The sequence below is a fragment of the Saccopteryx bilineata genome, chromosome 5, assembly GCF_036850765.1.
Source record: "Saccopteryx bilineata isolate mSacBil1 chromosome 5, mSacBil1_pri_phased_curated, whole genome shotgun sequence".
Taxonomy (NCBI): domain Eukaryota; kingdom Metazoa; phylum Chordata; class Mammalia; order Chiroptera; family Emballonuridae; genus Saccopteryx; species Saccopteryx bilineata.
Window position 1 is genome coordinate 25207198 of NC_089494.1, and position 23592 is coordinate 25230789.

The 23592-nt window shown below is 38.6% G+C and overlaps 1 pseudogene; it reads right to left on the minus strand.

Annotated features, from left to right (window-relative positions):
- Window positions 1-17439: 17439 nt before the first annotated feature.
- LOC136306436 (phosphatidylethanolamine-binding protein 1 pseudogene) lies at window positions 17440-23358 on the minus strand (annotated as a pseudogene).
- Between the last annotated feature and the right edge of the window lie 234 nt (window positions 23359-23592).

Consider the following 23592-nt stretch of genomic DNA (forward strand, 5'->3'; position numbering starts at 1 on the left):
TTTCATTCTTTTGCATGTGGCTTTCCAGTTTTCCCAACACCATTTGTTGAAGAGGCTTTCTTTTCTCCATTGTGTGTTGTTGGCCCCTTTATCAAAGATTATTTGACCATATATATGTGGTTTTATTTCTGGGCTTTCTATTCTGTTCCATTGGTCTGAGTGTCTATTTTTTTGCCAATACCATGCTGTTTTGATTATCATGGCCCTATAATATAGTTTAAAGTCAGGTATTGTAATGACCCCAGCTTCATTCTTTTTCCTTAGGATTGTTTTGGCTATTCGGGGTTTTTTATAGTTCCATATAAATCTGATGATTTTTTGTTCCATTTCTTTAAAAAATCTCATAGGGATTTTGATGGGAATTGAATTAAATTTGTATATTGCTTTGGGTAATATGGCCATTTTGATTATATTTATTCTTCCTATCCAAGAACAAGGAATATTTTTTCATCTCATTGTATCTTTTTCGATTTCCCTTAACAATGCTTTGTAATTTTCATTATATAGGTCCTTTACGTTCTTTGTTATGTTTATTCCTAGGTATTTTATTTTTTTTGTTGCAATCGTGAAGGGGATTATTCTTTTGAGTTCGTTTTCTAATATTTCATTGTTGGCATATAGAAAGCCTATGGACTTTTGTATGTTAATTTTGTATCCTGCGACCTTACTGTATTGGTTTATTGTTTCTAATAATCTTTTTGTGGAGTCCTTCGGGTTTTCGATGTATAGGATCATATCATCAGCAAAAAGTGATAGCTTTACTTCTTCTTTTCCAATATGGATGCCTTTTATTTCTTTGTCTTGTCTGATTGCTCTGGCCAGAACTTCTAGCACCACGTTGAATAAGAGTGGAGAGAGTGGACAAACCCTGTCTTGTTCCTGATTTAAGGTAGAAAGTCCTCAGTTTTATGCCGTTTAATAGGATGTTGGCTGATGGTTTATCATATATGGCCTTTATCATGTTGAGATATTTTCCTTCTATACCCATTTTGTTGAGAGTCTTAAACATAAAATTGTGTTGTATTTTATCAAAAGCCTTTTCTGCATCTATTGATAAGATCATGTGGTTTTTGTTCTTTGTTTTGTTGATATGGTGTATTACGTTAACCGTTTTGCGTATGTTGAACCATCCTTGAGATTCTGGGATGAATCCCACTTGATCATGATGTATTATTTTTTTAATATGTTGTTGTATTCGGTTTGCCAGTATTTTGTTTAGTATTTTAGCATCTGTATTCATTAGAGATATTGGTCTGTAGTTTTCTTACTTTGTGCCATCCTTGCCAGGTTTTGGTATGAGGGTTATGTTGGCCTCATAAAATGTGTTTGGAAGTATTGCTTCTTCTTCAATTTTTTTGGAAGACTTTGAGTAGAATAGGAACCAAGTCTTCTTTGAATGTTTGATAGAATTCACTAGTATAACCGTCTGGGCCTGGACTTTTATTTTTGGGGAGATTTTTAATAGTTTTTTTCTATTTCCTCCCTGCTGATTGGTCTGTTTAGGCTTTCTGCTTCTTCATGACTCAGTCTAGGAAGGTTGTATTGTTCTAGGAATTTATCCATTTCTTCTAGATTGTTGTATTTGGTGGCATATAATTTTTCATAGTATTCTACAATAATTCTTTGTATATCTATGATGTCTGTGGTGATCTCTCCTCTTTCATTTTGGATTTTATTTATTTGAGTCCTGTGTCTTTTTTTCCTTGGTGAGTCTTGCCAAGGGTTTGTCAATTTTGTTGATCTTTTCAAAGAACCAGCTCCTTGTTTTATTGATTTTTTCTATAGTTTTTCTGTTCTCTATTTCATTTATTTCTGCTCTGATTTTTATTATCTCCTTTCTTCGGCTGGTTTTGGGTTGTCTTTGTTCTTCTTTTGCTAGTTCCTTAAGGTGTGAAGTTAAGTGGTTTACTTCGGCTCTCTCTTGTTTGTTCATATAGGCCTGAAGTGATATGAACTTTCCTCTTATTACTGCTTTTGCTGCATCCCAGAGATTCTGATATGTCGTATTTTCATTTTCATTTGTCTGTATATATTTTTTGATTTCTGCGCTTATTTCTTCTTTGACACATTCATTTTTTAGAAGTATGTTGTTTAGTTTCCACATTTTTGTGGGTTTTTCCCCCTCTTTTTTGCAGTTGAATTCTAGTTTCAAGGCTTTATGATCAGAAAATATGCTTGGTACAATTTCAATTTTTCTAAATTTGCTGATATTGTCTTTGTGGCCCAACATATGGTCAATTCTTGAGAATGTTCCATGTACACTAGAGAAAAATGTATACTCTGTCGCTTTGGGATAAAGTGTCCTTTAGATGTCTATCATATCCAGGTGTTCTAGTATTTCGTTTAAGGCCTCTATATCTTTATTGATTCTCTGTTTGGATGACTGATCTAGAGCCGTCAGCGGTGTATTGAGGTCTCCAAGTATGATTGTATTTTTGTTAGTTTTTGTTTTAAGGTCAATAAGTAGCTGTCTTATATATTTTGGTGCTCCTTGGTTTGGTGCATATATATTAAGGATTGTTATGTCTTCTTGATTCAACTTCCCCTTAATCATTATGAAATGACCATTTTTGTCTCTGAGTACTTTTTCTGTCTTGTAGTCAGCATTATTAGATATGAGTATTGCTACGCCTGCTTTTTTTTGGGTGTTGTTTGCTTGGAGTATTGTTTTCCAGCCTTTCACTTTGAATTTGTTTTTATCCTTGTTGCTTAGATGTGTTTCTTGTAGGCAGCATATAGTTGGATTTTCTTTTTTAATCCATTCTGCTACTCTGTGTCTTTTTATTGGTAAGTTTAATCCATTTACATTTAGTGTAATTATTGACACTTGTGGGTTCCCTACTGCCATTTTTATAAATTGCTTTCTGTTAGTTTTGTATCTAGTTTGATTCTTCTCTTTTGTTTTTCTATCATTTGTTTTTGTTTGTTTGTGTTCCATACTTCTTTCCTCTGTTGCTACCTTTTTTAAGTCAAGTGTTTTTGTGGTGGTTTTTTTAAGGGTGGTTACCATTAAGTAATGAAAAGGGTACCTACCATATCATTGTAGTACCCTATCTTATAAGTATTTCTGCACTTCATCATCCTTTGCTACTGTTAATCTCCATCCTCTCCCCCCTTTTTTTTCCTTTGTTGTCACAGTTTAAGTTTGGTTTTATTGTGTTCTTGGTGGAGCTGTTACTTGTGGTGTTGTTTTCTTTTGTTCTTTGAATCTGGTTGGAAAACCCCCTTTAGTATTTCCTGGAGTGGGGGCTTTCTGTTGATAAATTCTCTCATCTTTTCTGTATTTGTGAATGTTTTTATATCTCCTTCATACTTGAAGGATAGCTTTGATGGGTGTAGTATTCTTGGCTGAAAGTTCCTCTCTTTCAGGGCTTTAAATATCGGGGTCCACTCTCTTCTAGCTTGTAGAGTTTCTGCTGAGAAATCTGATGATAATCTAATAGGCCTTCCTTTATATGTTGTACTCTTCTTTTCCCTGGCTGCCTTGAGAATTTTTTCTTTGTCATTGGTTTGTGTCATCTTTATTATGATGTGCCTTGGCGTGGGTTTGTTGGGGTTAAGAAAACTTGGTGTTCTGTTTGCTTCTTGAATTTGAGGCTTTAGTTCCTTCCACAGGCTTGGGAAGTTCTCGTCTATTATTTGTTTGAGTATATTCTCCATTCCATTTTCTTTCTCTTCTCCCTCTGATATACCTATTATTCTTATGTTATTCTTTCTGATGGAGTCAGACAATTCCTGTAGGGCTTTCTCATTTTTTATTATTTTTGAGTCTCTTTCTTCTTCTCTCTGTTGTGCCTCAAGTTGTTTGTCTTCTATTTCACTAATCCTATCTTCAATCTGGGCTGTTCTGTTAGCTAAGCTTGTTACCTTGTTTTTCAGCTCGTGAATTGAGTTTTTCATTTCTGTTTGATTTGTTTTTATAGTTTCAATTTCCTTGGTAATATATTCTTTGTGTTCATTGAGTTGTTTTCTGATCTCCCTATATTGCCTTTCTGTGTTTTCTTGTATCTCTCTGAGTATTTTTAAGATTTCTATTTTAAATTCTCTGTCATTTAGCTCCAAGGCTTCCAATATGTTAAGTCTTTTCTCCATAGATTTTTCCACATCTATTTGTGTTACCTTTCTTTTGTATCCATAATATTTGATTTCCTCTTTCTTATCGGCATCTGAGGGTGGTCTTATTGATAGCACTAATTAGAATTAATAAAGAGTAAAAAGTAAAAAAAAAAAAAAAAAAAAAAGGTAAAACACCCCACAAAAAAAAAACAGTAATAATTTATTATTTCCCCCTTTTTTTCTCTCTTCTCTTTCCCTCTCTCCCCTCCTCAGGGAAATATCGTGCCTATAATGGAGGGCCTGATTTGGGGTGAAGAGTTCAAGGGGCAAAAAAAGGGAGTAGGGACCTACTAAATGCAAAAAAAAAAAAAAAAAAAAAAAAAAAGGAAAAAAATCTTAGACAAGCATAAGATGATTTGCTTGTATGTGATGGTCAACTAAGAGATATAATGAGAGGGATAAGAGGGAACCAGAAAAAAGGACCAAAAAGAATAATAAAGAAGAAAAAATAAAAATAATAAGTAAAAATCTGTTGTATTAAGTGGAGCGAAGAGTAAATACAATGGAGACCTTGGGTTGGGAGGACCCAAAATGCCACAAAAATAAACAAACAAGAGAAAAAATAAATAAAAACAAAAGCAAAAAAGAGAAATAAAGCCAAAAAAAAGCCTTGAGTCCCAAATTGACTAATTTGTTCGTGCTTGAGGATTATATGGGAGGAAAGTAAAATGAGAAAAGAAAAAACGAATAGAAAGGAAAAAATAAGAAAAAGAGAAAAAACGAAGGAAGAAATAAAATAGGAGGAGAAAAAAACAAAATAAAGCAAGACAAAAAAAAACAAAAACAAAAGAGGAGAGAGTGAGAGTTAAGTGTTTTGGAGTATAACCTTAAAGGAGGGTGAGGATGAAGAAGAAAAATAAAATGCAACACTCATGGGTAGTGTAGTTCAAGAAAGGGGAAGCATAAGATGGGCAGAGAATAGAAGGACCGAGGTGGAGGAAATAAAGGCAAAAAGATAGAAGAAACAAACAACAACAACAACAAAAATAGTGGATCAAGTTGTAAAGTCTGTGGGTTTTTCTTGATTTTGAGAGGTTAACTTCTTCCTTTTTCTTTTCTCTCCCTCTTCCTGGTCGGTGACTCTGTACCCAGGCTCTGCCCTGTGTCACTCTTAGGTAGGGATTTGCAGTTGATGGGATTCTATGGCAATGTCATATAATTGGCTTTAGTCTTGCTGGAAGTAAAGGCTTGTTGGCGTTTGCAGGGTCCAACGATGAGAGAGTTTGCTTTCCTGGATTCTCTCTCCTAGTCCCCCCTTTCTGAATTAGCAGCCTGGTGATCCAGCTATAAGGCTTCAACTGCTTCTGCCTGGGGAGTAAGAGGCTCAAAGAGCTGGGAAATCCCCACTCTATCCCCACTCAGTGCAAGGCTTTGGGTAAGGCTCTGAGAGTCAGGGCCTCCAGTGTAATCAGGCGGGGATGGGAGTCAATTGTTGTCAAGGTGACTGTTCAGCGCCTATCATTTAGTTGGACCTCTCAACCCAGGTTTTCCACACTTTGTAGCCTGTTTTTGCAGGGAAGAAGAGGCACTAGTCTCTGCTTACGACTAGTGTAGTATAGACCTTATTATCTGCCAAGTCCTTCTTGTTAGCGTTTATCCCTAAATATGGAGGCTCTATCAATCAGAAGTTGCCCCCGCCCCTTTAGCGAGAGGCACTAAAAAATATCACGCCTCTTGTCTTGGAACGCTGAATTGAGAGAGATCTTATCAATTAGAACCGAGGGTGCGCAGATTTCATGGGTTAAGCTAATTTCAGTGATTGGGTCGCAGCTGTGCTTCCAAAGGTATTTTAGGCTGCCTGTGCGTGCCCCTTCCCCAACGCTTGATTGTTAGCTTGAATGGCTGGGTGAGGTGCCCCGCCCATGGAGAGAATCTCCCAAGCCTCTCCCGCTGGCCCTGCCGCTGGCGGCTGGACCGCACCAGGCGCAGGCAGGATAATGGAGCCCCCTGGGTGTGCGGGCCAGCAGGGCGCCCTGGGCACGTGGAATGCCCAAGGCACGCGCGCGAATGGGGCGCTCCGGGCACCGGTGGCCGGCGACCCCCACTCGCAGTGTGCGGGCCGCTGGGAACGTCAGCGGTGCTCAATCGGACGGGGCACTCGCACGGCGGCTCGCGGTGGCTCGCGGCGGTGGCTCTTGGCGGCAGCTCGCGGGGGCGGTTCGCGGCGGCCGCTCCGCTTGCGGCGGCGGCTCGCTGGGGCTCGTGGTGGCTCGCGTCGGCCGCTCGCGGCGGCTCGCGGTTCCCAAGTATATGGGCTGACTCACCACAGGCGCACTTCCTTGCGGTTTGAAAGAACGTCCCTGTGGTAGATTCCTCCACACCCTCGTCTCTCAGATTCAAGTGATAACAGTCCTTTCGCTATCAGTTTGTGTGGAACTCCGGAATGCTCTGAGGATAAATTTTTCTGTTTCTAGTTGATAAATTTGTTGTGATTTAGGGGAGAGCTGTCGGACGCGCTGCTCACGACGCCATTTCCGTGACGTCACTCCCATATCACATTTTTTAAAATAAAAAAACAGTATTAAAATAAGACAAAGTTTATTTTTAGGGCAGTTTTAGGTTCACAGGAAAATTAAAAGTACAGAGAGTCCCTATACACCCCTGTTTCTCTTCACATGCACAACCTCCCCCACTATCAACATCTGGCTCCAGAAGAGTAACTTTCCTACTGTTGATGATTCTACATTGATATATCATTATCACCCACGTCCATATGTTGTACATCCTATGAGTTTTGACAAATGTAATGATGACATTTAGTATCATACAAAATAATTTTATTGCCCTAAAAATCCTTTGTGCTTTTCTCATTCATCCCTCCTTTTCTTCCAACTCCTGACAACCACCAATCTTTTTACTATTTTTGGCTTTTCCAGAATGTCATATAGTTAAATTCATATAGTTTGTATCCTTTTCAGGTTAGCTTTTTTTTATTTATGTCTTTTCATAGCTTGGTAGTGCATTTCTTTCTAGCACTATACAACATTTCATTGTGTGGATCTAACACAATTTATTTATTCACCTACTAAATGACATCTTAGTTGCCTCAAAATTTTGGCAATTATGAAAAAATGCTGCTATTAATATCTATGTGCAGGCTTTTATGCGAACTTAATTTTTTAATTCTTTTGAGCAAATGTCAAGGAGCACAATCACTAGGTCATACGGTAAAAGTAGTTTTGTTTTGTAAGAAACTGTCGTAGTGTATTCCAAAGTGGTTGTGTCATTTTGCATGCATACAAACAGTGATGAGTTCCCGTTGTTTCACATATTTGTCAGCATTTGGTGTCATCAGGGTCTGGGACTTCAGCATTTCTAATAGGTGTGTGGTAATATCTCCTTGGTTAAGTTTGCAATTTCCTAAGGGCATATTATGTGGAGCACTTTTTATATCCTTATTTGTCATCTGTATATTTTCTTTGTTGCGGTGTCTGTTCAGATATTTTGTCCATTTTTAATTAGGTTATTCATCTCCTTATTGTTGAGTTTTAAGAGTTCTTTTGTATAATTTGAATAATAGCCCATTACCCAATCATGTGTTTTACAAATATCTTTCCCAGTCTGTACTTGTCTTCTTATTCTCTGAACTCATCCCACTTTTTTTTGGACAGAGAGAGAGAGAGAGAGAGAGAGAGAGAGAGAGAGATGGACAGGAAGGAGAAAGATGAGAAGCATCAATTCTTCGTTGTGGTGCCTTAGTCTCCTTAGCCGTTCATTGACTGCTTTCTCATATGTGCCTTGACTGGGGGGCTACAGCAGAGCGAGTGACCCCTTGCTCAAGCCAGTGACCTTGGGCTCAAGTTGGTGAGCCTGCACTCAAATCTGTGACCTCAGGGTTTTGAACCTGGGTCCTCAGTGTCCAAGTCCGATGCTCTATCCACTGTGCCACTGCCTGGTCAGGCTCATCCACTTTTGATAATAGCTTGTTTTGGCAATAAAATTCATAAAAACAAAAAAATAATAAAAACAAATATGTCTCCTAATGCATCACTTTTTTCCTCTTGCTCAGAGATAGGCCTTCTTATATTCTCTCAAATGTCCCACGACTGACAGTTGATATTGTCCCTGCTTTCATCAGGCCACTTATTAAACTACAGTTTCCTTGCCTTTTAGGCTATCCCCCATCATCTTTTGGGGGGATTTTAGATCTTCAAAACCATCTTTTCACAAAAATAGGCTGTAGTCCAGAAGGGAACTGCATGTATTATATGTCTGTTGTTGAGCATGCAGATTGGCAGAAAGAATACAGGCTGAAATTAGGGGACTGGAGCGCATTCTCGACTCCGCACTTACTAGCAGCAGGATCCCCGAGCAAATTATTCAACATCCTCACACCCCTGTTTCCTTATTCAAATAGGAATTCAAATAATTGCTATGCCCACTACAAATTGCAAAGCACAAATATGTGCCTATCCTAGAAGCCGTAAAGAGCCATAAAAATTTAATTATGATTATTGCAAATACATTAAGAATACGTCCTTAAAAATATTCTCTGGGTCAGCAGCCTTTGCATTATAACCTCTCTCCCTAATATGTAGGGTTTCTTCTGTTGTGTTTGTTGGCCTGTGACTAGCAAACAATTACAGTGAGTAATTCCATTTTAGGATAAGATAATAAAACGTGATATTGTAACTACTCACGGAGTCTCAAAAGTATTTATGTTTCCTGGAAGAACCTGGTGTGATGCAGTTAATCTTGACAAAGGCTGCCTGGCAGGTGCTAGAGAGCTGAATCTTCATATTCTTTCACTGTTTGCTGACTCTTCCACAGGGAAGACTCTGAGCTATTAAAATGCAATGGCCCTGCTCTATTTTTAATTACATTTAGTTTATTAGAGGAACAATCAGATGCATAACAAACACTGGGAACAGACTTTTCCCCATTACCTCAGTGAATGTCTGGCACATTTCTTCTTTCACAAAATGGGTCATGGGTCATAGGGAACCATTTCTTTTTCTTCACCAAGAAAAGTTAAAACACATCTGACCAGGCAGTGGTACAGTGGATAGAGCATCGGACTGGGACGCTGAGGACCCAGGTTCGAAACCCCGAGGTCACGGGCTTGAGAATAAGCTCATCCGGTTTGAAAACAGCTCACCAGCTTGAACCCACGGTCGCTGGCTTGAGCAAGGGGTCACTCAGTCTGCTGAAGCCCTCCCCCCGCCCCTGGTCAAGGCACATATGAGAAAGCAATCAATGAACAACTAAGGTGCCGCAACAAAGAACTGATGCTTCTCATCTCTCTCCCTTCCTGTCTGTCTGTCCCTCTCTCTGTCTCTCTCTCTCTCACACACACACACACAAAAAGAAAAGTTAAGGCCCTGGCCAGTTGGCTCAATGGTAGAGCGTCGGCCTGACGTGCAGAGGTCCCGGGTTCGATTCCCAGCCAGGGCACACAGGAGAAGCACCCATCTGCTTCTCCACTCCTCCTCCTCTCCTTCCTCTCTGTCTCTCTCTTCCCCTCCCGCAGCCAAGGCTCCATTGGAGCAAAGATAGCCCGGGCGCTGGGGATGGCTCCTTGGCCTCTTCTCCAGGCGCTAGAGTGGCTCTGGTCGCAACAGAGCGACGCCCAGATGGGCAGAGCATCGCCCCCTGGTGGGCATGCCGGGTAGATCCCGGTCGGGCGCATGCGGGAATCTGTCTGACTGTCTCTCCCCGTTTCCAGCTTCAGAAAAATACAAAAAAAAAAAAAAAAAAGAAAAGTTAAAACACAATTTACAGGAGTAAGAGAAATGTATCATTTTAATAGTAACTCGGTACTTCATTGGTGGCTCCCCTTTGATCCAGGTAAACTTGTTGTTCTAAAGCTCATCATCACAAACATTATGTAAATAAATAGGTACCCACCAGGTAACTATCAGGATAAAAACTCTAAGCTTCTCTCTTCAGTATAAAATACAGAGTCTCTACAAATGTGTAATATGTAATACTTCTTTAAAAGAACTCTGCAGGCCGTAAGGTACCAATATGCATAATTCTCACAGTTCTGAAGAAAATAAGCTACGTCCCTTGGTTGACCAAATCAAACCAGTTCCTTTCAATACACAGCATTATAAAAGCTGTAATTTCATGCATTATTATGTGCAAATAGAATTTAAGAATGCCTTCCATTTTATGTATAAAGAAAGGTACAATACCGTAGAAGAATAATAATATATTTTCCACATTTATCATAAAGTTGTTTTCCAATCTCATTTGTGAACAGAGTCTATACTTTGGGCAAAGGGCCATTATCATTAATCACCTAGAGCAGCCAGAACATGGCAGGGTATGAAATGTGGATTGCCTTTTTTTTCCCCTCTCTTTCTATTTTGACAGTGGGACTGTGTTATAGTTTCCAAACACGATGAGGACTATGACAACACTGAGACCACAGATGCAAGCAGGGCAAATGATTACAGAAAATATTAGAGAACAAGAAACATAGGGGTGCTTGATGTGAAAGCGTCAGACAGAGATTATGTGTTTATTTTTGTTAATATTAAATGCTACTTTGGTAAATACTTTGATTCCTCTTTAACCACCAAGAGTTCCTATTTAAAAATAGTCAATGACTCCCCTACCTCCAATAAGTTGAGGTGCACTTTAAAAAGGAATAAAAATCATTACTTATGAAGCATTTAATACCATTTTCTAACAGAAAAACTGAAAAAGAAAATTATTAAATATGCTCAGCTGTTGGCTTAAATCTTCCTTCCTCTAGAATTTGTAGAAATGGTCTGATTTTATTCACTTTCTCTTCTTCCAATCTTTAATAATAGAATGATAAAAAATAAAAATATGTAAAAAAAATGCATTTACCAAGTATTGCAATAAGTCAAAATCAATTAAAAGTATTTCTTAAGAAATAATTAATACATTCAGTAAATATGTATTCAGCATCTACTATGCATAAGGCACTATGTTGCCACTGAAGATAAAGTAGGCAAGAAAATAGAATCCCATTTCCTGTGGAGCTTATAGAGTTGTGGACTAGAAAAAAAAACAGAAATCCATTTCATTTTGATGAGTGTTACAAAGGATAAGTAAAATGAATTATTAAAATGACAACAGTTTGAGTGGGATGAGTAGAGGGAGAGGCAAAACAAGAATCACCAGGAAAATTATTACGACCTGTAGAATAAGCAGGAATTTCCCTTGTGAAGAGAGATGGTGGGAAATGGGGTCCAGAAAGACAGATTAGTCTATGTCGAAGCCCGAGGGAGCAGAGCACACAGCACCTTGAGGAATAGAAGGAAGGTAGTATGTCTACAGTTTAGGGGTGGGTGACATTAGGTGAGGCCAGAGAAGTAGGCATTGACAGATCACACAAGCTTCTATGAGTCATATGAAGTATTTGGGACTTTATAAAAACAATTAAAAGCAATGAAAGGACTTTAAACAACAAGGTGACTAAATTAAATTTTATAGTTTACTCTGACTTCATTATACAGTATAGGAGGAGGCCAGAGTTGCTACATAGATTCCTGTTAATGAAGAACAGCATAATTCCCCCACTGTTAAATTACCAGGTGATAACTTCATGAAGATACATAGCTGCAATGTGATAAGTTTCTAAGTCTTCTGCTACCTTATACAGTAATGGTAGCTTTGAAAAGGTTGTTCAGTGAAAACAGCTAAGTGCACAGAATAAAAATATATTAATGAAACTAGAAAATAAAATGTAGTGTTTGTCTGAAGGGGAATGAAAGAATGGGGTAAGTCAAGAATAGTCCAGACTTCACACTAAGGGCCAAAGAGCCATCCTGGAACAAGAGTTGGGGAAATCAGTGTGTTTAACCCTGTGATTAACACAAAAGAAAATAAAATATCTCCTGGCCCTCCCAGAATTAAAGGTTTGAATCTAAATTCTACAACCAAAATAGAGACTATTTAAGAATAATTAGGACAATACTGATTTTATGGGATATACAAATCCTGAAAGAGCTGAAGTGATCAGAAAAAAATATATATTAGAGATATTATGTCATTTAGTCTGTGCCCTGATGCAAAGGCTCTGAGATTGAGTGAAGGCACAGGGGGCAGTTCTGTATTTCCCATGGAAGTCAAGGGGTTATGAAAATGAGCCATCCTAGCAGATTCTGGATGTGCTCGAAAGCCAGAAATAGAGGCTTGGACTTGATGTAGTATGATATATATTATGGAGTGATTGCAGCGGGAAATTTGATGTCCTTACTGATGGTAGTGACAGGCTGGAACTGACTGGCTGAAGATCAGATTGAAGGCGGAGAGTATAGGCAGGATGACGATGACAGAACTCCAAGCATCAATAGACTCAGCTGTGGACCACAGACATGTTAGCTGAGTCTCCCTTTCTGTGTGTCTTTTATGTCCTCTATCATTATTTGGTATTTTCATCCCCAGTGGTTTGAACACTTCTGGTCTAGCTATTCCTGGGAAAGATCATGTTAATTCCCATTATGAACTTATATAATTTCCTGTATTTTCTAATTAGTTTTTTCTCTGGCATATAGGATTTTTGTATGTTGAATTTGTATTCTGAAACCTAAATCCTAAAATTTTGTTACAGAACTTCAACTCACTAACAAGTTCTAAAAATGTGAAGATTATTTTGAAAAGTCTATGAAAAATAATTATATTTTCTGCAAAAAAGAACAGTTATAGCTCTTTTTGAAATCTTTATTTCCTCATACCTATATTTTATATTTTAAATATAATTTCTGTATTTAATAGTTTGCTATTATATGTTTATTTTATTGTAGTTATTTATTAATTTGGATTATTTCTACTATTTTACTTTATAATTTATTTTTTATATTTTTCTGTCCTTGCTTCTTTTGGATGGGTTAATTAATTAATTAATTTATTTATTTTTCTGTATTTTTTCGAAGCCAGAAACGGGGAGGCAGTCAGACAGACTCCCGCATGCGCCCGACAGGGATCCACCCGGCATGCACACCAGGGGGTGATGCTCTGCTCATCTGGGGCGTTGCTCTGCTGCAACCAGAGCCATTCTAGCGCCTGAGGCAGAGGCCACAGAGCCATCCTCAGCGCCCGGGCAAACTTTGCTCCAATGGAGCCTTGGCTGCGGGAGGGGAAGAGAGAGACAGAGAGGAAGGAGAGGGGGAGGGGTGGAGAAGCAGATGGGCACTTCTCCTGTGTGCCCTGGCTGGGAATCGAACCCGAGACTCCTGCACACCAGGCCAATGCTCTACCACTGAGCCAACCAGCCAGGGCCTGGATGGGTTAATTTTTTAATATCTTATTTTTCTTCCACTGTGGTAGGTAGACTAAGATAACACCTCTTAGTCCTACCTTCTGTATTCATGACTTTATGTAATTACTTCCCCTTGATTCTTTTTTCTTTCCATTCTGTTGAATGTTTTTATCACTGAAAAATTTTTATTGAACATATTGGGGTGATATTGATTTATAAAATTACACAGCTCTCAGGTGCACAATTCTACAATACAGCATCTTGCATTGTGTATATGGGATTGTGTGTTCCACACCCGAAGTCAGGTCTCCCTCCATCATCTATCCCCCTCTACCCTCCTCCACCATCCTCCACCCCCTTTCACTCCTGCAATCCCCACACTGTTGTTTATGTCTATAAGTTTTCTTTTCTTTGTTTAATCTCTTCACCTTATTCAATCAGCCCCTCCAACACCCATCTCCTCTGACAGCTGTTATCCTGTTCTCTGTTTCTGTGAGTCTATTTCTATTTTGTTAGTTTATTTTATGTATCAGATTACACATATAAGTGAAATGATATGGTATGGAGTATGGAATACTACTCAGCCATAAGAAATGATGACATCGGAACATTTACAGCAAAATGGTGGGATCTTGATAACATGATACGAAGCGAAATAAGTAAATCAGAAAAAAACAGGAACTGCATTATTCCATATGTAGGTGGGACATAAAAGTGAAACTGAGAGACATTGATAAGGGTGTGGTGGTTACGGGGGGGAGGGGGGAATGGGAGAGGGAAAGGGGGAGGGGGAGGGGCACAGAGAGAACAAGATAGAGGGTGACGGAGGACAATCTGACTTTGGGTGATGGGTATGCAACATGATTGAACGACAAGATACTCTGGACTTGTTATCTTTGAATATATGTATCCTGATTTATTGATGTCACCCCATTAAAAAAATAAAATTATTAAAAAAAAATAAGTTAAAAATGGAACCACCTTATGACCCAACAATTCTACTTTTGGAAATTTATTCAATGAATCTGGAAATACTAATTCAAAAAAAAATACATGTACCCTATATTCATTACTGTGTTATTTATAATAGACAAGATTTGGAAGCAGCCCATGTGCCCATCAGTATATGAGTGGTCATATATTTCCACCATAGAATACTACTCAGACATAAAAAAGGAGAAATCTTACTTATTGTGACAGCATGATGGACCTGGAGAGTATTATCTAAGTAAAGTAAGCCAGGCAGAGAAACCAAGTACTCCCTTTTGATTCTTTCCTAAGGAATGGAACACAACAGAAGTCATGTGTGTCACTCTCAAGAATAGGTTATATAAAAAGACTGTGGTGCCCTGGTTGATTGGTGTAGCAGAGCATTGGGCCAGTGTATGGACGTCCTGGGTCTGATTCCTGGTCAGGGCACACAAGAGAAGCCACCATCTGCTTCTTTCCTCCTGCTCTCCCCCCTCTCCCTCTTCCCTTCCTGCAGCCAGTGGCTTGATTGTTGGCCCTGAGTGTGGAGGATAGCTCGGTTTTTCTGAGCATTTGCTCCAGACTGGGGTCAGGGCGCATGTAAGAGTCTGTCTCACTATCTCTCCTCCTCTCACTTGGAAAGAAAGAAAAAAAAAGATTGTGGCTTCCGTCTTGGAAGTGCTCTCTCATTCATTTTTGGAACCCTCATTTTGGGGTACCCAGCTGCCATGTCATGAGGTAGTTGAGTGAGTGAGCTTAGAAACAGATATGATTCATCAAAAATGTGGACAAACAGACATAAGAATAGATACCACTGGCATTAAAATAATTGAAATAATAGTTATGTTTGGATTAAGAAAATTGATGACAGATGTTTTAGAGAGATGTAAAACTGGAATCTAATAGACTCTTTGAAAAGACTGGGAGGTGAGCAAGAATAACAAAGAAAATCCACCCATGATGGAAGGATCCACTAAAGATGGGAAAGCAGAAAAGAACCAGAGGTGTAACATGGAGAAGTTTAAAAAATATCTTTAAAACCAAAAAGAAGGAATCTTGCTGCAGAGACTGAGAGGAAAGTTATGTAATATGAAATGCAGTACTGGACATTATATGTCAAAAGACTAACAGTCAATATTATTTAACTCTTTAAACTAAAAGTTTGATGCAAATGCAAAGTATCTATTGGGATATCTGCTAGAGTTTTGAGTTTTGTGATAACTGAAAAAAACAACAAAATGTTTTGCTTACTTTTTAAACCCAAATCACTTCCACAAGATTTTGAAGTAGTTGAAGGAAGTTTAAGGCTAATATTATGCTTGTACTTAATTAAAGTAATTATAGTCTTAATTCATTTGACAGAAATGAGTTTGTAAAGAATTGGGAAATATAAAAGTGTTTGTGTGTGTGTTAGTATACTTAATTTTTAAATTTTTATTGATTGATTGATTTTAGAGAAAGGGGAAAGAAGAGAGAGGAAGAAAGAGAGAAACATTGATTTCTTGCCCCACTTATTTATGCATTCATTAATTGATTCTTGTTTGTGCCTTGACTGGTATCAAATCCATAACCTTGCATATTGAAAAGACACTTTAACCACCTGAGCTACCTGGCCAAGGCTACCTATTCAAATTTTTTGAAGGAAAGATTTGTGTTCTTTTTGAAAGAAATGTTAATAAACCAAATAATTACACCTCAGAGCATACCACAGTGCAATCTAATTAAATGTTTCATGCTGCTAAAGTCAGCTTATCAAAGAATAGTGGTAACAAAGAAAAAAACAGTAAATTTCTAAATTAGAATCTTGTATATGCCATTTTAAACTAATCAATTACTCCAATTAAAACTTTCAGTTCTCACTTAAATCCTAAGTTTTCATAAACAAATGCAATGTATTGCTTAATGGTATTCTACTTTTTTTAATTTGACATATCAACTATTCCTCTGATAGGCTTGAATTCAGTCAATAATTGTTGCTTGTTTTTTGTTTGTTGTTCTTTTGTCCATACAATGTTTTTATTTTTATTCAAGCATAAGCAAACAGCAAAATTAATACAACATTCAGCAACTTAGACTGGTTTCTGTTACACCAGTGAAGAGCTATCAATTTAACAGGACAGACTCGGAATCTGATAACCTCTCGCTCAGCCCTGCGCTCATGAGCCCTCTCGCTCATTCAGAAGGTTGTGCCTTGACGGAAAAGTGACTCTCCCTATTACTTTTTCCAGTACTTCTCTTTAAAGGAGCTAGAGCAGAATACTGACACCTAGTAACCAATTCAAGATCTATAATATTGGAGGTAGTGGACATGCCAGCTGGGTGTCCGCTGACAGCACTGTGAAAATACATCTTAGAATATACTTCCCTGCAGAGTTCTGGATTCAGGCTCACAAAGGCAGAGGCAATGAATCTTTTCTTTTTTTAACCTTCCTTAAAATTTTTTTGATGCTCTGCACTATTACTACGGATCTATTATTTTAACTTAAGTTTTTTATCTCCTTTAAATTCGGAGTTGCTGGTCCTGGCTGGTTGGCTCAGCGGTAGAACATCTGCCTGGCATGTTGATATCTTGGGTTCAATTCCCAGTCAGGGCACACAGGAGAAATGCCCATCTGCTTTCCTCTCCCTGCCCTCTCACTTCTCTATCTCTCTCTTCCTTCTCCTGCAGCCATGGCCAATGGGAGCAAGTTGGCCTGGGCACTGGGGATGGCTCTATGGCCTCTGCCTCAGGCATTAAGAAGAGCTTGGTTGCTGAGCAATGGAGCAATGTCCCAGATGGGCAGAGCATCACCCCCTAGTGGACTTGCCTGGTGGATCCTGGTCGGGGTGTGAGTGTGAGAGTTTGTCTTTCTGCCTCCCCTCCTCTCACTGAATAAAATATAATAATAATAATAATAATAATAATAATAAAATAATTCTGCATTATTATTCTTGTAGTAACAATCTGATGACCTCATCATAGTACCAAAATAACCCCTAAAATGGAGTTTAAATTTGATCAAAACATAAACCAGGGTGTGTGACCTTGTACAATTATAAGGAATGGGCAGAAGAAAAAGCCACCCAACCCCCTACCTTCTCAGCTTCTGTAGTGAGAACAGGAACAAGAACTAGGTGAAATCTACATGTATCACTGAAGTTGGGGCCCTAGGTGAGGTCTGTCTCCTGAGTTTCCCTTACTTCCCAGACAGCTACTCATATAGCTTGGGCACATAGTTGTCCCATTCGGCCTGGCAACATGTGCCAGCCGCTGGGGATCTGAGTTCATACTTTTTGTGGACAGGTGCCACCTTGAATTTGCCACAGTGGCCTCCAGGTCAGTAGCTGAGAATGGGCTCGTCACACTTCAGCATTCTATCCTGCTCATAAACCAGCCAGACATAATGGTATAGTGATACAGGCCATGCCCTTAGGAGGTCCAGAGCCCACGAAATCGGAGAGGGCTGTGCCACTGCAAATGATGTTGCCCTTCATGTTGACCACCAGGAAATGGTGTCATATCCTACATTTGGAGACCTTTCTACTTGGAGCATCTGGTCTGGCAAGATCAAGGGGTAGCTTTCACTTGGCTCAAGGTCATCCCCTGCAATACTGGTAGACAAGTTCTTAATCTGTGCCCAGTTTTTGGACCACTGCCCTGGTCTATTTGACCTTCAGAAGGGGCTGCAGCTATCTGTCTACTTCCTGAAGGCTCAAGGGCCCGGACTACTGGTTGAGGTCCACTGGGATCTGGGGGCCAAGCAGGAGGACATTTAGGAGATCTGCAGAAGGTCAGGCACAGAGCAACACCACCAGTGAATAGTTGTTCCTGTTTCTGTTATTGTTGTCTATAATAGCATAAGTTCTCATAGCATGACTCCTTTTCTACACTGAAAAAGAATTCTTCAAAATAAAAAAATACAATAGCATTCTAGTTCATAGATTTCATCATCTTACATTTTAATTAACCACATCTTGTGTGTGTGTGTGTGTGTGTGTGTGTGTGTGTGTGTGTGTGTGTTTGAATATTTTGACTATTCCCATTGCCTGGGAAGATCACATTGCACAATCTAAATAAATTTGACTAGCACCTACCTCAGTAACAGTAATGGTCTTCAGCTTAGTAGCAGAATAAATAGTATGATATGAAAATTTCCTGACAACTCCTTTGTAGCAAAAAGAATAGTGTTAACTCTGAAAACCTAGAATAAAATATTTCTGACTAAAAAGGCTGGCATTTTGCCTGTCCTTGGGCAAGTCACATGACCTTCTGTATTCACAAAATATTAATTTTTTAATACTGCATAAAACCATAATAATGTTTTTGCTATTTTTGCAATTTTTATTTTTCATTGCATATGTGTAATATGTTATATCATGTGATATGTTGTCATTTTTTATTTCAAAATAGTTTTCCCTGTAACTCATTAACTTTATAATCTTTATTATAGGGCCCAGCATCATGGGATCAAATGGGAGTCACAGATAAACTATACCTTTAATTAGGTAACGCTTAGTAACATTGGTTTTTTAATATTATAGTTTCATAAGCACAAGAATTTTTGTTTGTTTTATTTACTGATGTGTTCCAAAAACTTAAATAATGACTGGAAAGTAGTAGATGCTTAACCCTTTGACTAGCACGAACATTTTCATGTATGTCTTCACTCACAGGGTTAACAAAAAACTCACTCCTCAAAGGGTTAAGAAATAATTATTGGATGAATTGTTGAATGAAGACAGTTGGACTAGTTGCTGGCACTAAGTTCTTACTTCTCAAATTCAAAACCATCCCTAAAAGGCTATCTATCAAATGTGTTTAAGTGGTAGTTCACAAATACACTAGAACTCTCTAAAACTGCAGCTATTAAGGACTAACATAACAGCAAAACCTATGTGTGTCTGACACTATGAAAATGTATCATATGTACGTTGGGTGGAAAAAACTGCATTGTCAGTTTTTATACAAGAAAACAGTGCCCTCTTGGACCCCAAATTTATTTATTTTTTATTTTTTTATTTTTTTGTATTTTATTTTTCTGAAGCTGGAAATGGGGAGAGACAGTCAGACAGACTCCCGCATGCGCCCGACCGGGATCCACCCGGCACGCCCACCAAGGGCGGACGCTCTGCCCACCAGGGGGGCGATGCTCTGCCCCTCCGGGGCATCGCTCTGCCACGACCAGAGCCACTCTAGAGCCTGGGGCAGAGGCCAAGGAGCCATTCCCAGCACCCAGGCCATCTTTGTTCCAATGGAGCCTCGGCTGCGGGAGGGGAAGAGAGAGACAGAGAGGAAGGAGGGGGGGGGGGGGTGCAGAAACAAATGGGCGCTTCTCCTATGTGCCCTGGCCGGGAATCGAACCCAGGTCCCCCACACGCCAGGCCGACGCTCTACCGCTGAGCCAACCGGCCAGGGCCTTGGACCCCAAATTTAACCTAAACTGTAGTCCCTTAGTTTAGCCTAATGGTAAGAATTCTTCACTGTTAGCCTCCATCAGGAATCTATAGTGAGAAAGGCCATGGCCTTAGGAGGCCCAGAGCGCACCTGGTGTAAGCAGGTGATATTTTAAATTGTGTATATATAATCATGTAGCCGAAGGCAAACACAGAAAATTTGTTAATTTACTATGAAATCTGACCTAGATTGTTAGTGCTTAGATATGTAAAATGAAGATACTACTGACTTACATAAAGTTTTATAACCTATAAAAACTTTCACTTAACCATTTCAGACATAAGGCAGTTTAAGGGCCTTTAATTTACATATCCAAGCTAAGTAAAAATTTATACTACTTCATATTTTAATATTAGAATCCAGAAAAAACTCATGTATATTTAGTGTTTACCACTAAGATATTTACTTATATATGTGTATATATCATATACATATAAAATATAGTTAGAGAGACTGACAGAGACACAGAGAGAGAACACACAAAAGTTTATTTTCCAAAAGTCTAAACAGTTATCCTTTTATCCTCTAGCTAGTCTAATAAAAAAGTAAGCATTCAAAGATGAAATGAAAATCATACTTGTTGACTTACAAACAATAAGCTGACTGGTAACATTGAGTGACGATAGCTTTATATGCCTGAGTTTTTATTTACTCGATCAAAGGTTCAAACATTTTAGAGGGCAAAGATAGCAGAATCTTGGAAAAAGAACTCAAAGAAATCAAAATTTTAATGCAACTTTAGAGAAGCCGTCAATTTGAGTACAGACAAAAATAAAATTTAATGACAACAAAGACAGAAAATTGAGGAAAGAGAATGGCTAAAAAGAGGAAAAAGAGCAAAACTCAGTGAGCCTAATCAAATCCGAGTCCCAGATGTGAGTAATCAAAACACCATAATCAGCGTGGAATGACATTGCATAGGAAATGTGCTAGGGCTGCCAGCACAGCGGGGCTGGGGTCTCTTCTCACAGAGCACAGACTGCAGTTTACCTGATGCTAATACTCTGTCAGAGTCAAAAGAAGATGGTTCTTGGGGCTTTGTCCTCTCAATCTATCCATAAGCAGTGGGCACAGACCTCTAGCAGAATCTGCTCATATTTCCTGAGACCTGTATTTAGTCACTGCTGACAGTTACATGGTAGTTACCCTTTTAAAGTTTGATGTTTAGACCCACTTTTCCTTATGCCTGAAAATGAGAATTGTCATTGTGATCACATTGAATAAATGTATATGAATCATTTAATGTTGTTAGTAAATACCACTTGTTAAAGGAAAGAACTGCTTTGTAAAGATAACTTATGATATTATGAAATTGTCCTTAGTGCAACAATGGGCAAAACACAGTAACCTTGACACACACTGCTTACTAACAATGATTGTAAATTATTAAGGTCATCAGTTTTGCAGGAAAAATAACACTAAAAATAATATTATGTAGCAGGGTCAGGGGAATAGGAACCCATTTTCTTGAGGTTCAACTAGAAGAACCTATGACACAATGATATCACTCATAAGCATATATCTTAAGAAAATAATCAATGAAGCAAACAAATGTATTTGATAACCATTCCATCATTGTTTATTGTAGAAAAAAGTGAAACAAAATAGATTTCTGCTAAACAAAATAAATTTGGTAAAATAAATCATTGTACATCCACATTATGGATGCAGCCACTAAAATGAGATTTTTGAAAATAAAGAACCTGAAAAAATAGCTAATGACTCAAAAATACACATAAAAGTTAAGTGAAAAATTCATTATATAAAACTCAATATAGAATATAACATTAATTTTGGAAAAAATATGAATATGTAATAAATTATAATGTATATGCTATAAAAACCTTAATATTTTTTGAGAAGGTGATGTTGTTTTTTGTCTAAAAAAATCCATTTAAGGGAGCTCTTTAGTTTCATAAATGTAAAACAAGTCCCACAATTATTACCCTGGAGAAATGTGTGAAGACAATATTTACCTAACTGTGAATGGCAATATTTAGGCTGAGAATGCAATGTAAATTATGTGCATTTTTTAGCAGTTTGGACTTGTAAATGCAATTCTGCTTCTTTGGTAAAAGTGTTCCTGGCTGTTTAAAAATTTGGAATATTCGGTGCCTAGATAGTCTGTTTATTCTGAAGATAAACGTCTGCACATGCGTGCATGTATATGCGCATGTCTCTGTTCAAATAGTTGCTCACAGAAAATCTATAACTGAGATTTTGAAAACCAAAGAAAGGACATAGAGGCACAGAATGACCACCTCACATCGGAGATGAGACTAACTAAAGGGATCATTCTGGAATGCCAGGATCTGTAAATATTCAGTTCTTATCTAAGACTAGATATCTCAATACATACTGGTACTGATGGACTATTTCAGTTGTCCCGCTTGGGGCAGAACATTTGGACCCCACGATGCCTTTCAGAGGAATTCTTCTTAAGGAGAGTTTTTAATTACACTGTATATTATCTTAAGATATGGCAAATTCTGGTATAGGAAATAGAGTTGTGAATGTAAACCATAGGTTGTGAGAAGGGCTTTTTTTTTTTTTTTTTTTTTTTTTTTTTGCTTTTTTGAGAGCTTTTCCAGACTTTGGATGAACATGCATGGAGACAGTCCGTTAAAAGACAGAGAATTGCGCTTTGGCATAGAGTGGCAAACAGGAACGAAGCAGAGAGGCATCTGACCTGTGTTCCCTTGGCCTTAAGTCTGTAGCCTCCAGGAGTAGCTAAATCTAATAGAGCTTTGTAAGTTATTCTCGTTTTACTTCCTGGCATGAGTTCTTGAACTGAATAGGTTGTGTTATGTGCCAAGTCTGTACAGGGAATAAAGAATAGGGTCTGCCCCACCCTGGGGTTGGAGAGGAAAAGAATAATTATGCCCTCTCTCCAGGCCAGTGATGATAGTACAAGAGCCAGGCTTGGGGATGGGATTTTTAGGTAGCTGTTCAGAGTTCCAATACAACAGAGTAGCAAAAGTATCATGTAAAATGGAATGATAGAGAAAATGTAATTGCCTTCCAAGAGCACTTACCAAGTAGAGTACTGCCAACGACTGAAAGGAATATTCTGACAAGTCACTAGTGTTCAGGGTAAAACCCACAAGAAACACACTTGTGAAAGAGTGAAATGCTAAGCTACTTTTTAAGGATGATGCTCCAGTTAATTTCAAGACTTTGAAGTAGAGAGAAGGGATGTTATTCAGGGGCCAGAGCTGAATCACTTGGAATAATGTGCAACATCATCTCCCCCAGCAGGGCTCTGTCTCTTTTTCTAACCTTATCTTCCTGAATGAAACCTGTGTATTTTTGCTCTGATACTTGATCTGTTGATGTAAAATTCTCTGTCTTTCTTCATAAATTCTCCTCTCATGTACTAATCAAAGACCTTCTACCGGGGAGAACAAAGAGATCCTACACAGATTGACCATTTTAATGAAAAGGGCTTTTATTCCCTAGCCTGATTCTGCTTTGCTATCTTTCACAAATGAGTTAAAGGGCAATAAAATGTCAAAAGCAAAGAGGATAACTACCTTCCAGGATTAACGGCGGCCCCGCCACCCTCCAGACGTGCATCGTGCTTTAGGCGCGCAGGAGGAGCACTCACCAAGGAGGACGGAGAAGCTGAGCCCACGACAGGGCTGCTTTCATGGGGCCTCATTATACATTAGGAAGTAAAGTACTGGCAAAGGCTCCCAGCTCAGTGATTTGTATAGCTCTAGATTCTGAATTCTTTAACTAAGATCAGTTTCTGGAGACTCCTGAAGATGACTGACTTAGGAGTGACTTCTGAAAGTTACCCAAGACTTTCCCCTAATACTGAAGCAAGCTTAACCTGGCACATCTCTCTAATTAAGAATCAGCATTACAAAAATAATGTTGAAAATGGATAGGT